Consider the following 13,951-nt stretch of genomic DNA (forward strand, 5'->3'; position numbering starts at 1 on the left):
CCTCATGTCAATCCATCCAGCACAAGTGAGAGGGAGGAGAAGCACTGCTGTGTACTTAGTCCATGAAGCCCAGCCCATAGTGTATACAGGAAGTTTTGTAGCAGTAAAGATTTAAGAAGCAGCAAGAAAAAACATGCAAGCTACATACAGTTAAAACAGACACAGGACATCTGAGTGGAAGGTGAGGAAGAGAAAAAGTTTCGGTGACTACAGGAACAATCCTACTACTGACTCAAAAATAAGGAGAGGCCACTGTGAGAGAAATAGAAATCCATTGCCAATGCAATTTAGCATTTGTAAAACAAGCATCAGTATGGCGAGATCTCAAGTCCTACAGACAGCAGTGAAAATGGAACATCATCAGGAGATCACAGTACACAAAACCATGAAAGATGGTCCAAACCCAATGGCTTCAAATTCCTTTCTTAACAGTCAAAAAATGTTAGTAGAAAGGAGCAGAGCCTCGGCTGAACTGCACGTTGCACTGGAAGAGTTTTGATCACCAGTCAGGTGTTTGAGAAGAAAGCATCGCCAGGAGACAGCTAGTGGCAGCTGCCGCCCTCGCCCTGCGGAGCTGCTGCCAAGTCTGACCACCAACGCGGCGGTGAACGCTCGCTGCGACCCCGGCTAAGGCTGGGAAACGACACACAGAAATCTCTCCCAGGTGTAAAGACCCCAGCTGCCAAGATCTGTAGACTGCCCAAGGACTAAAACCACATCCAGAACAATAATTTTAGACAATTTAATCCTGTGGTTTAATTAGCTAAGAAAACACTTCCAGTTTAAGGGGTTATGAATTACTCGCATTGAAAAACTACATTCCTTTCAATCAGCTTCAGCTGTGTGTCTGTGTGTCCTACTCTTGACATTACAACTTCTGCTTTTGTTGTCCTCTGCGCCTGTAAAACCCTCTTTGTGCTCATTTGCCAGCGTTCCCTTGTTAAAGTCTAACCTTACAATAGGATCTTGAAGCAGGTGACCCTGCCTCCTCCTCATGAATCATTTCCTCTACTGAACGGTTATTGTGCCTTCTTGGAGGTAAACAGAGCTCTTTGGAGATGGGCTGCTTATTTGCACAGGTCAGCAAGTATTTACATAGTGATGTACAACAATAAAATGAGATAATAAGAGAGTTGCAATAATAAGTCATGCCTGGACATCATTACATAGGCAGAACTCCTCATCAAGGCAAAAAAAAATTTAGAGAAAGGATTCTGAAGAAATCTAACTCTCCCTTTTCTGTGTCATTTACCTCAATGGAGAAATCAGAAACCATCATTTAGATTCAGTTTACTAGGTTTAAAGAGAATTTTGGCAGCTATAAAATTATCACTCAGTATTTTTTAACTATTTAAAGGAGAATTGACAGATATCCATTAATATATTTGAGGAAAATACCTGATTTATGCAAGACAGCCAAGTACATATTTTCAAATTTAATATCTAAGAATCTATTTAAAACAGTCTTTGAATACTACATATAAAAAGGAGGGGAAAAAACACAAGAGAAAATGTGGAAGCGTACCCCACCATTCCATAATTCACTTAAGAAATTTTTCCTGAAAATTACTGCAGGTTTAACATCAGGCTGGGCTAGCTATGAGGTACTCATTCCTTTTGTGTCCGTCTCAGAAAACTCCTGCTGCAAAACATTTCTAAGCATGGTGATGTACTACAACAAACAAACAAACCCATCTCAATGATTAATTTCTTGTGTTTTTCAGAAAACAGTGATGCTATACTCTGTTTGTATATACACTGTAACAGAAGAGAAACCAAAGTCCCAAAAGCATATCTTTCAGCACCCAGGAGAAGTCTACTGTGAATTAAGGTTTTCCAGGCTGAAGGTGCCACTCGCTTCTGTCACGTGTCACACCAGAGGCAGGAGAACCTCTAACCACTGGTTTTAGCAGTTTGCCTACACAACCTTTGCTGAAAGCCCAACCTCCACAAAGAGTATCTCTACAGGATCCCTTCAAATAGCTTCTACTTGGAGAGGGTAATAAGGGGAAATTCAACATGCCTATTTATGAGGAAAAAAAAAAAGAAAAAAACTCCAAAGAGATCTAAAGTAGAAAGAGACAAAACTCTGGGATCTGGAGGTGTGTGGGGAAAAAGCACTTACTTCCTCAAGTAATGGCCCCGCTGTTCATGAGTACAGGAGGTGCAAAAAATCAGGCCAGATCTGATGGGGAGGTGTTCTGGCATAAGAGAAATTCTTGAAACAACAAACACACAGTTCGCACTTGAGAAGTAAAGCCGGTCATGGTTACTGTAGTTACACAAGCGCACACTGCCCCCACAAGGCAGCATCCCACACTTTTCCACTCTTGCTTTTTTCCACTGCTTCTCGTCTGCCTGCACTAGTATTTATTGTAGATAAATGTCAAGTGACATTTGTGGGGAAGAAAATCCCAGCTTTATATGAAGCGATGGACTATGAGCTGACCATTACTATTCGCAAGTAAGAAGGGCAACAAGGATAGCCAAATATATGGAACGCTGCTCTAACAGAGAAGATTAAGTAAACTGGGACTTTTTAGATTAGAAAGGAAACAAATGAAAAGTGATGTGACACTTGCATATAAAATAATAAGGGGATCCAGAGGAATAAAGAAGGAATAAATGCCATAAACATATACTTTCCATTAAGAAGCTAGTCCTGGTATTTTTCCCTGGAATTCACCAAACCAGGCAGTTTTAGACTTGCTAGGTGAATATCAGGCTAATAGGTCTTAGAACATCAGGCTGACATGGTCCTCCAGAGTTCCTCGCATCCCTGCTGCTACCTTGGGCTCCCAAAGAGTACATTGGGGCCAGCCTTACCTACAGAAGCGCACTCCTCCCCAAGTGGTCTGCCCCGACCTCCACTGAATCACAAGCAGCGCTTACCACCATTCCTACCCCATCAGCCAGAGCCTTGGGGTATGAAGGTCCATGGACTGGGCAGAACTGAGCTGGTAGTTCCTGAAGGGGTTGGTTAAGGTCTCATGATCCCGAGCTGGCTCTGAATGCTCCCTCCAGCCATCAGCTGGGCCTGCACAGGTTGATCACAACCCTCAGCAGAGGTATGCAGCCCTTGGGAGAACCAAGGGAACCCAGCCCAAGATACCAAACTGGCTCCCACCTTCTGAACAACTTTTTTGCATGATCTTCTCCTTGGTTTATATTTACTGATACATTATTTTCCTCTGAAGCCTGAAAGAGCTTTAAAATGTTTTCCAGCCTTCCTTTCTGCAGAACACACACGTATCGACAGTAATGCAATTCCCTTCGCTGCTTCCTAACAGGCATAAAATGTTGAATTCTGGTCCCACAAGACACTTTGCTGTAAACAGGCCTCGGTGTTTTCATAAATCCATCGTTCAGTAACAGCACAGGCAGTGCTGCTGGAACAGCAAAGGGGAGCGATCCAAAGGGATGCCTGACATATGTCAGCCGGGTGTGATAAAGAACAGTCTGAGAAGTCCAACAGCAAGCACACGCCTGGAAGAGCGATGGAAACACTCGGATGCGAGCGCGAAACCCGCTTGATCCCAGACAGCGGGACAACACGGCAGGGGAAGGAGCGGGGAGACGGGGGCCGGGCCGCGGCCGCTAGGGGGCGCCGCCGCCCGGTCCCGCCTGCCCGCCCGCCGCTCGGCCCGTCCCGTGCCGCGCCTGGGCGGAGCGAGCCCGGGGCCCCGGGGGGAAGGAACCGCTGCCCGTCACCAGGGCTAGGCGGCCCGGCACCTGGCCTGGCTTGCAGACTGTTTTCTGTCTGCTGCTCAGGTGTGGCCAAAGCCACAAAAGGAGTTGTTTGTATGGGTAAGGTATTCAAAACCTTACAGGGCAGAGACGTCTTTTGAGCTGTGCTTTGTGTCCTTATCAGTCTAAGAAATTTTACTCAAAAATGTTAAGGACAGAACTTGTTCAAACCTGTTCAAAAATTTACACTGACAGAAACATTTAAAATAAGATCACTGGGTTTTTGCAGGCTGTACAAATTACATCGGTTTGGATTTTCTGCTGTCCTAAGAGCAGCTCAAGATTCCTGTAAATCCAAGATCCAAGCTCTGCCCCAATTCAGCCCCAAGCACAGACCGCGGTGCAGATGATGTGAATTCAGCACCTACCCACACCATAAGGCTTGGTATGGCTCCGAGGTGTAGGAGGGAACGTCTGGGTGTGGTGCTTGCCTTCCTCAAATAAATCACCGTTCTTCACAGTCTAATTCCTGCAATGCCCTGGCAAGTAATCAACGAATCCAATCAAAATAGGGAATCTCCTGCAAGAAAATTGCAAACTCAATGAGAAGGAGGAATTGATCAAAGAGCAAAGGGATAATACAACATGAGACGTGCATTTCTGTGACAACATCCAGTTTAAACGTAACGGGCTATGAGAGCTCATCATTCTTGAAAAGTTATTTTCAAATAAAGGATCTGTTTGTCAGCTAAGGCACCTTGCAAGAGTTGTGACCCGTAAGACAAGATCAACGCCATCAGACAATTTACATTTATAAATATGGGCCTGGAAATATCAGATTTTCAGTTGCTGGCTCCACAGTAGCCTCAGACAAGCCCTACACTTCTTGCTTCAAACTCTTTATTTGCAAGATGATGATAGCACTTATCTCTCCTATAAATCACATACAGGGCTATGACAGACAACTGGTATATAAAGAATGAAGACTTGTTAACAGTCACTGAAGTTATGCCAGCTAGCAACCCCGCAAATTCATTTTGTTCTTGCTGTGGGTGTATTCATTTAGCTAATGAATATCAGTGTGTGGGATTAACCAGACAAACCTGTAGCCAGTGAGAAATGAATACTATGCAGGGTGTGCATCCCTCTCAGCAATCCGTGATTAATACTTGTTTCTACTAGAGTTTATGCTTTTCATAAACTCCAGAATAATAAGCCCCAATTTGCTCAGGAAACTTAATTTTTCTAAATGCAATACTCTGGAGGTGGTGGCTCCCCAGGTGGCTTACAAAGGACAAACAAAAAAAGGGGAGAAAATCACTTTTGCTGTGTTGAACCTAAACGTACATCCCCATTGCAAACAGGAGGAGGGGCTGTTGTTTGCAGTTTAGAGTTCCCAGGGCTGTTTGCCATGGCCAAGGGAAATGTTTACTACAGATGTAATATGTTACGTGCTGTTGATTTTAATTGCTTTTCAAAATGTGAAGACAACTGTGATATTTGGAAGAGATGGACGAGCTGCACTAATAAGATCTGCTCTGCAGCAGAGCTAGTACACACTGTGCCATGCAGGCTTCTCTGCGAAATTTTGCCAGCGCACTGGGGAGTGGGGAAGGAAAGGAAGGATCTTAGGCATGCCCTACCCAGCCAAAGAAGCGAGCCTGATTAACTGTTTATCTTGGAGCTGTATCAGCAGAGGCCTGTGTCCTTTCTTATAAGATCCTACAGTAAAAGCAGCTAGCTATAGCTACAGAACTATGGAGCTACTACCTTAACCCTTATTGTGAGTAAAAGCAATGCTGAACATCAGATCTGGCAAGTTATTTGGTCCAATTGAGAACTATCTTGGGAATTAGTGGCTTAGTACTGGTGCTAGAAATGGATAGTCAGCAGTGCACCTTGGTTGAGGACTCAGAGGGGTTCCTCAAATCTTTGGGAGCACTCCAGTTCCAGGCTAATGTCCATCTGGAGGCTGTTCCCAAAAGATTCCAGACCCCGGTCCCAGCTGCTGATGTATGAAGAAAATTCATTACTTCTTTCCGCTGGGCAATTGATATCCTGGGATTTTGACTCACCTAGAAGTGGGTTGGAGGTGCAGTGGGGGGGCCGATTACAGCTGGGTGCTCTTTAGCGATGGGAAATGGTGCAATTTGCTTCATCCAGTCCCTTGGAATCCAGTGCGTAGGCTTCTTCCTGGGGTTTGTGTGGAGTCTCAGCCCCAAATGTGGAGTGCGTTTCTCACTAGCAAGAGATAAGCCAAATGAGAATGACATGTCAGAGGGTTAGGAAGCTTTGCCTCAGCAAAGCTGTACTGCACAGACCCCCACAGCCAGCTTTTTTTTGCAGCTGTGAGCAAACCTAGCACTAAAAGCAGAAAAAAATATCAGCAAGGTAACTAGTGGAAACTGGCAGATTCAAATAGAGTATTGGAGCAAAGCTACTGCTCTCATCCTGCCACTACTGGATAAATAGATGCTTTACAATAAAACTGGATGTAAACAGGATTTTCAGTCATGGCTCTCAGTTTCTGTTCCTCTGTAAGAGCTAGGTGTGACTTCTCTGTATGCAAGTTGCTTAGGTCAAACTGCTGCACCAGAAGTTACATGTCTATTTAGAAGTACACGTGGGTCACAAATACAGACTGATTTTCAGAAATGCTTGAGTTCCCAGTAATTTCAAAGCAAGCTGTGGATGTTCAGTATCTCTGGGGAAAAATTAAAAAAAAATCATTCTGCTTTCATGTGCCAAATATTAATTCTTGGAAGACTGACCTCACACATACTGGCTCACCTCTTGTTTGACCTCTCTGAGACCTGTTTTCCTCCTCTGGATTATGTAAATAATAATGATATCTTGCCTTGTAATTTGGCTGAATAATACTATGTAAATACTAGATATAATTAATTGCTGTCCTCACACATCAGGAACAGGCAAATCATTAATTTCACTATTTCTAAAGATTTTGGCTTTTGAACTGTTTTAATTTGACAAATGGGTTATACTAAAAAGCCCTAACACTCACAGTTACATACCTTGCTGAAATTATAGCCAAAGCCATAGTCCTACTGACATGAACATTGCCTGCAAATAAACAGGCACTTCAGATTTCTTTGCATGAACAACAAGACACAGGGCTGAATGGAGACAAGTCCGTGCTGGCCACCTTCACCACCCAGTCGCAGGTGCCAGTGCAACATGGGACTCTACAAGTTCTACCTGCCAGGGTGCTGTGTGCACCTCCCCTGCCCCAGGGCTTAGCTGCCTGTGCTCCAGGTCTGGGCTGATAGCGCTCGGCTGTAATCTGGGTCCAGGCTGGGAAGCTGGGGCCTGCCCTGCTTTTGCTCAGGAGCAGTGCTGAAAATGCAACCCTGGGCTTCGGTCCGTGCCCAAGCTGTGTTGAGGGTAGGCATGTGCCTGGCCTCACATCTCCCTGCTGACCTCCTGGCCTGACCTCAGAAGTGCCACTATGGGCTCACCCGTCAGCGGGGCGCTTGGCTGAGGCTGGTTACCCTCACTGCGCCTGCCCTGCTTGCCACGCTGGCCGACTGTGGTCCAGCCGGGGTGGGCACAGCCCTGCCTGCCCTGGGGTGAGTCCCCGCTGCCAGCTCACCTCCATGGGGCTGCGCCTGCCCCTGCTGCTCCCTGCTTTGGAGCAGCCCTATTCCCTTCTCACAAAGGGATCAGAGATGCAAGAAAAAGGTTTCCTGATTATTTTTTATCTTGGACAAACACATCTATTTGACTGCTTTGGGTGAGAAGAACCCCCTTCATACTTCTTATGCCTATGATGACCTAGCTTAAAGTTTATTGTGTATCGATCAAAAAATTTGTGTATAGATGGAAAGTTTTCCCAGAAACTCTGCTCTTACAAGGCAGCTGCCTAGCTGATCCTCACACATGAACTACCTATGTCTGGGAAATAAACAATGAAACTTCCTGTAATCTAAAATGGAGACTGCTGAGTACTTTCAGCCCACGTATACCCCACCAGATCCTCGCCACACGCACTAGCTGGCATGCTGCAGAAGTCTGTGGAGGTGCAGTGTGTACAGCCCCTGACTCACTGAGACACTCTGCAACAAACCTGCCTTGCCCATTACACTGGTAGGGCCCACGGTAATAAACACACCGCCCTGGCGTCTGGGCCATACTGGCCTGCCTTTGCTGAGGCAAATGGAGCAATGCCGATGAACACCGACCGACATTCACCTTGTGTCATCCAACCCCAGGCAAACACGCTCAGGAGAGAAAGCAAAGTTGTAACTCACTGTTGTAGGCAACGCATTATATACTATCCAAAGAGGAAAAGACAGGCAGAAAATACTCTTCATTGGCTCAATAAGGAGATATTAGTTGTCACTATACTGCACAGAGGTAAGATTCAAAACAAATCTACTACCAGCTAATCATTTAGACATAGTCACTTAGAAATGGTACTTCACTTAGCTTGTACTTTTTGAGGGAAGGCATTGGCTCCTCTGCTTGTCGTGTGTTCGTACAGTAATTAGCACAATGGGGCTTTGATCTACAACCAATGTTTCTGCAGCTATTCAATAGCTGAGGCACTTAAGAGAAAATACCAGAAAATTGCCCAGTGCAGCTGGCAGATAACTTCACTGGTTGTCACAGGGCAGACTAAGGACGGAATAGGACAAAGACAATAACTTTGAAAGAAAGGTAGAGGCACAATGGTAGGATAGTTTTGTGCTGTGCCTACACCCTACATAATCTGAATTAAAAAAAAAAAAAAAAAAAGCTTTGAATAGTTGCTCTGTTTTAAAGAACAGACGTTAATTACCACATTAACCTAAACGGAGAATGATGGAATCTAGAATGACCATTGTTTTTCCAAGTAGTTTAACTTTAAAAAAAGCTAGTCTTCCTTTTGCATAAATACAGTAGTCAAGAATCAAAACTTTACTATATTTATAGTGCAACCCAAAGCAAAAAATATCTTATTTCAAGCCCATGTGTACCTGTAATACACTGCAATCGTCTCACCTATTGCATGATGATTGATTGCCGAGATTTTCCATATTATTAGTTTTACTCTGATTTACTAATTTTCTATATTTATACTTTTATAACACATTTTGGTGTTTCTGAGGCCAAACTTTTTTTTCCCGTGTCTTCTCTAACTAGTCATAGTTGAATGATGTGACCAATTAGAACTGGATTACGCTGCATGGGGTATTTCCGTTACGTCTCCAGCCTGTGCCTGATAGCACTGTTTTTCTTACTACAAAATATTTTGGTTTCCTTGAAGAAGTCCAGTGACAGAGATGAAAACAAAGATTAAATTATCCAAACACAGATGCTCAAAAGCAAACATACAAGAACCTCAGTATAAGGATCCTTAGAAGAGTAATACATTAATTTGCTAGGGAACAAATATTAAGAATATCAGATTAAGGAGACATGCTGAGCCTCAGATTTTGTCCCTGGTTATTGAAGGAAGCCACTTCATAAAATCCTGTTTCTTAAAATGACTGATTTTCTCTGTGAAACAGCGACAAGCTTTTTGCCTCATTTCATCATTTGGGAAGGTACTCCAGACCAGTAGCTGTGATCGTCAGAGAACTTTCAATTTCCAGCCTAAATACTCACATACTCACAACCAGTGAACACTGTCTGTACAGTCTGTACCAGGGGTTCCCCTAAGTGACATTTCTTGCATAAATAGCTTCTGCCATGGAAATGCCAATGGAGCTGTACCTCTTCTCCATCCAGTCGTATTTATGACCTAAATAATTCTTCCAATCTTTTCAAACAGTATTATACCCTCCACTCATTTGGTACCCAGCTCCCTACAAACTCACCTACACATACCCTCATTAACTGCTTTCTGTTTCCTTGGATCCTCTGGTTTTGTCTCTGTATTTTTTAGCTTTTTGTCTGAATAAACATACATACAGCATTAGCAGATTCACCAGCTATGTGCAAAGGAAGGAAGGAAGCCTCCTCCTAGCCTCTAGCTGTACACCAGGCCTTCATCCTCCTCTCACAGAGGAGAAGCTGCAGGTGACGCAGCACGTGAGCAGAGTTCAGCTGTGGAAGAGATCTTCAACTCAACAGACTGACACTTGTTGAGCCTGACAGACAGCTAACATTTCTGACTATTAACAGAATTTGCAGGTACCTGCACTAAAATATTATGTTTTAAGATGTTGATTCAGGGAATTAATTTGAATAGATTTGAATAGATTTGGTTGGCACTGAAAATAAATAATGTCTCTACAAAACTTCGCAAGAATCATAACAACAGACAAACCTTAAATTACTGGGCTGGACATTTTAAATAACCTACCAGTAATGAAGGTGCTTAGAGCCATTGTGTGAGTCAGTGGCAGAGCTGGTAGTAAAACTCAGCTTTGCAACTCATGAATCAAGGGTTCCTCCAAGGCATAAAACTGGCTTCTACAGTAAAGCAGCTTATGTGTGTTTTCAGGGTGAGAGAAGAGATTGGAAACTGTGCTGATCACCTAACTCTCAGTTACCAGCCAGGTCAAAAGGCAGGATGCCAAACTGGGTAGATCAAATACTTTCTTATATGATGACACTCTCAAAAGCACGTGAAATATATAACTGTCTTAACAGAGTCCGTAACGGACTAGACCTCTCATTATCCAGGCAACTTGAGTAGCCGTGTTAGTTATAACTAGGTAGCTGTGAATTTCCCAGTTGATCAAAACCAATTTTTTTATTAGCTCCTCAGTATTCCCTCATTCTTGTCTTAGCCTGAAGAAAAGGAAAATCCCACACTGACACATGAGAGAGCAGGAAAACAGGCACAACAGAAAGCACAGCATTGCTTAATGAATTGGGAAAGGAATGAGAATACCTGTCTCGTAGCTTTTTGTTTACAAGGTCTTTCCTCCAACACTACTTAGAGAGTGTGTACTTGCCCTACTTTTCCAATTATCAGGCACCAAGTAACGAAGGAGTAGATTCAAGCTGGAAGCTGAGGAGGGTAATTTTTAATGTCCACTCTGTGTTTATGAATAGGATCCATGTGCCCCTGTTTTGTTTAATTATAAGTTAAATTGTCACTTACAGGTATAAGCTAACTTTATATAAACCAGATTTAAAGTGACTGAATCTGTTTACACTTGAAGCTGCAGCAGCTTCATTAAATGTGTTCAGCATTCAGCTAAACTGACTGTACCTTTCTGCTTACTGACCTCCAATATGGATATCCTGCAATAAAGTAAAGCACCATAAATGAAAAATGATTGGACACAGTGAATATATTCTTTGCATACCCACGCACTAAGGCACTTTCTGCCTTAGGAAAAGGGAAAAAGAACTGAAAAATACCTGACAATTCATTAGGCATTAAAGAATTTCAATGACTCACTCATTTTAAGAGTATGATCCACAGATGGTTGGTTAAATAGGTAGGCATTCCTTCTCAAAGGCTGATATGGTATGAAAACATACTTAATCACGCTACAGTGGCTTCTGAATGCAACTGTTTTTTCAGAGGCCCATAACCTTTCCTTAGTTGTATAGGAATACGCTAACTCTCACCACAAATGCATGCAAGGCCTGAGAACGGGTGTAAGGATAAATGAATTAAGTAAATAAAGTTGTAAGTAGCTGATCAGTTGAGCACAGAGATTGTGGTTTCTCTAGAGTCACTTGCTCAAGCCACTGTCAGTAATGAAACTGGAACACAATATCACATAGCATGTGAATCAGCACTGTCAAGCGTGTTCACCTTTACGCTGACAGTTGTGTACAAAGGTGCTAGCCTGCAGCCAGAGTTTCTCAGTCTCTGCAGAAGAAAAGGAATCATTCATTGCTTTTCTCATTAGAAATATCCTTCCCCTATAACAATCAGGCTCAAATTTCAATTTCAGACACACTAAAGCACAAAGAGTGTTGATGTGGCTGAGTCTCGTTTCCTTAAAATTCCATTAACAGTTTTCAGGAATAGATTTAGATTAAATTATCTGCACCACCAACATTCTTCCCAGCAGCCTAGAAGGTGGGAGCAGACCTGATCTTCCGGTTGGTTTCCATCCACAGAACATATTGAGAGCGCCAAACAGAGTTGGTACATGGCCAGGTATTCAACATATTATGATATACTGCTACTCTATATTCATGAAGGCCCAAACAGAAGAATGTACTTGCAATACATCTGTATTGTCCCATCTGCAACAAACTAGCTCCTTGAAGGTTAAACACTACTTAAGAGAGGAAGGAGATAAGCCATCCTATAAAGAAAGCTTTAGTCAGCAATAAATACAATGAAGGAAAGTAAGATCATCCTGTTGGAAAGCAGTATGAAAGGAAACATGGAACCATTTCCTCCTAAACCCACACACTCACCATGCTATTCATTCCCAGGGCAAGTATTTAGCTGCAGCTGCTAAGAGTCACATTATCAGTCACATTAGAAGGTGAGATCAGCTCCTACTGTTTCCTATGGAACTCATGCAAAAACTTGATAGGAAACAAACTGAAGGCAAAGATGTTTGAAAAGTCGGGAGAGAATTTCCAAAGATGCACCTGCATTTTGGTGCTTTTTTCCCAGGTGTACTCATGCCATAGACAACAGAAACCTACGCAAGCAAGGTAAGGCCGCTTTACCCATTATTTCTGTGAGTGGGCGCCAGAGAATTGAGCGGGAAATGCATTGAAAACTGGCAGGAGGAAAGGCCATCTTCCTGTTTAATGAGAATGCTGCCTGACACAAACACTTCATTCAAGAGCCTCATGGCTGCAGAGATTAAAATGCTCCAGAGACGGAAGGACACTGAATAACTTAGGGCTTGGCAAATTCAACCAACGTTGTTGGTTGCCAAGAAAATTCATTCTGACTCACAAGCAGCCATATGTATTGTTCAACGGAAGGATATGAATATCTGTAGTACTTGCATTGATGGCCATTAAAAGCAGTTAAAAATTTCCAGCAGTTTTGGTAGATTTCTATCTAGCCTGAAGAATAGTTCCGGTTTGCAGAGGAGACCTCCTTAGGCTCTCTGAATGCCACTTGTCCAAAAAGACCTGGCGGGTGGCCTGCCTGGGAAAAAGAGAGCAAAAGCACGGAAGCGGAGGTGACCTGGTAATGTGTCAGCAAGGAGTGGCAGGCCTGAAAAAGACAGTACGGAGCCAAAATGGGATAGAGGCATATAATCAAAGGCTACTTTGCTAAAACGCTTCTACGCTGCAGAGCTCTTTTTTTTTTTTTTTTTTATCCTGTGCAGCAGGAACGCTGAGGAAACATCACCTGACCTTCCCAGGGCTGCTGCTTGGTGATTGACTGTTGACACAACTGTCAGGTTATTTCATCACAAAATTTGGCCCCTTAATTGCTAAATTTAGTTCTTAATTATTTCAGAGAATGGCTGCCTCTGCACATGTGTTTTCAAAAAGATTTCCAAACGGAACAAAACCAAGCCTTAGCAGCATGGATGTTCAAACTCTTCTCTGTTAAAAACACCTTTGGCTTTGCACATCTGAAACATCTTCTATCTTGGACAGCAGCATGCTCTTCACATAGTCATTAGTCAAACTACACAGCATGTCTAGGTGGTAAGTAGGCTTTATAGTCCACTAAATGGATATGTACAGTGAGAAACTGAAAAATTCTGACTTACCTAAACCAACAAAACAAGACGGTAGCAAACAGTTCAGATCTACATAACATTCTCCTACTTTGCTTGAAGTTACACTTTTAGATTAACTAGCAGAACAATTCAACTATGTCTCCAAAACCAAATCCCTTCATTCCATATGTGTGGGACCTTCCCATTCTACACTGGCCAGGCTGGAAAGCATCGGCTTCTTGCCATTAAAAAAAATAATCAAACTGTTATGTTTCAGAAAAGTTGTCTGCCTGTCAAGTTTCTGTCTCCACTAGTTGCACGCTTTGAACAAAATTGTAAAATCACATCCAATGAGGATATGTCCCTTGCATCTGATAACTTACCACTTCCCCGGAGTCCACATTCCAGCTGCTGATGTCTGTCTACATAAGGACTCAAGCATGCCAACGGTATTTGACAGGGAGGTGAGATAAATGGCCATGACACACCAATACATAGCAGGGATCAAACAGGTATCTGCATCCCCTCAAAAGCTGGAACAGAGGAAAGATTAAGATTTTTCTCTTACTGGCACGGGCACCAGGGCAGGACTGCCCAGATTTGGAGCCCAGAAACATTGCCGATCTTTATAAGTAAGGGAGCTCAGCCTAATTTTTTGCTGAGAGTTCACTGCTTGTTTTAATGTCCCCACAAACTATTTGGCAGCA

At 43.2% G+C, this 13,951-nt stretch overlaps 1 long non-coding RNA gene across 1 annotated transcript in view; it reads right to left on the reverse strand.

Moving 5' to 3' along the window:
* Nucleotides 1–4,130: 4,130 nt before the first annotated feature.
* The window catches only part of LOC129208967 (uncharacterized), a 118,888-nt gene continuing 109,067 nt past the window's right edge, over nt 4,131–13,951 (reverse strand). Inside the window, exons 4-5 of the long non-coding RNA XR_008577935.1 lie at nt 5,763–5,928; nt 4,131–4,267 (exon numbers count right to left, since the gene is read on the reverse strand). This is a non-coding gene — a long non-coding RNA (uncharacterized LOC129208967). The remainder of the gene's footprint in view (nt 4,268–5,762; nt 5,929–13,951) is intronic.

Source organism: Grus americana, chromosome 7 (assembly GCF_028858705.1).
Source record: "Grus americana isolate bGruAme1 chromosome 7, bGruAme1.mat, whole genome shotgun sequence".
NCBI classification, from domain to species: Eukaryota; Metazoa; Chordata; class Aves; order Gruiformes; family Gruidae; genus Grus; species Grus americana.